Source organism: Aptenodytes forsteri, unplaced genomic scaffold (assembly GCF_000699145.1).
Source record: "Aptenodytes forsteri isolate BGI_AS27 unplaced genomic scaffold, ASM69914v1 Scaffold304, whole genome shotgun sequence".
Classification (NCBI taxonomy): Eukaryota; Metazoa; Chordata; class Aves; order Sphenisciformes; family Spheniscidae; genus Aptenodytes; species Aptenodytes forsteri.
The window spans coordinates 726,828-727,038 of record NW_008794886.1 but is presented as its reverse complement, the minus strand read 5'-3'; positions in this window follow the sequence as shown (position 1 = coordinate 727,038).

Below are 211 nucleotides of genomic sequence, written 5' to 3'. Positions count from 1 at the left end.
CGGGGATGGGGACATGGGGGTGTCATGGGGGCACGGGGACAGGGACGCACAGGCAGCTGCGGGCATGGGGCTGCCCCGCTGCAGGAGTCATCCGTAGGAGAGACTGGTCCTGGGGGCATGGGGGTCCCACATGAGCCATGGGGGTCCCATGGGGGCCATAGGGATCCTAGAGGAGCCACCGGGGTTCCACAAGAGCCGTGGGGGATCCCCC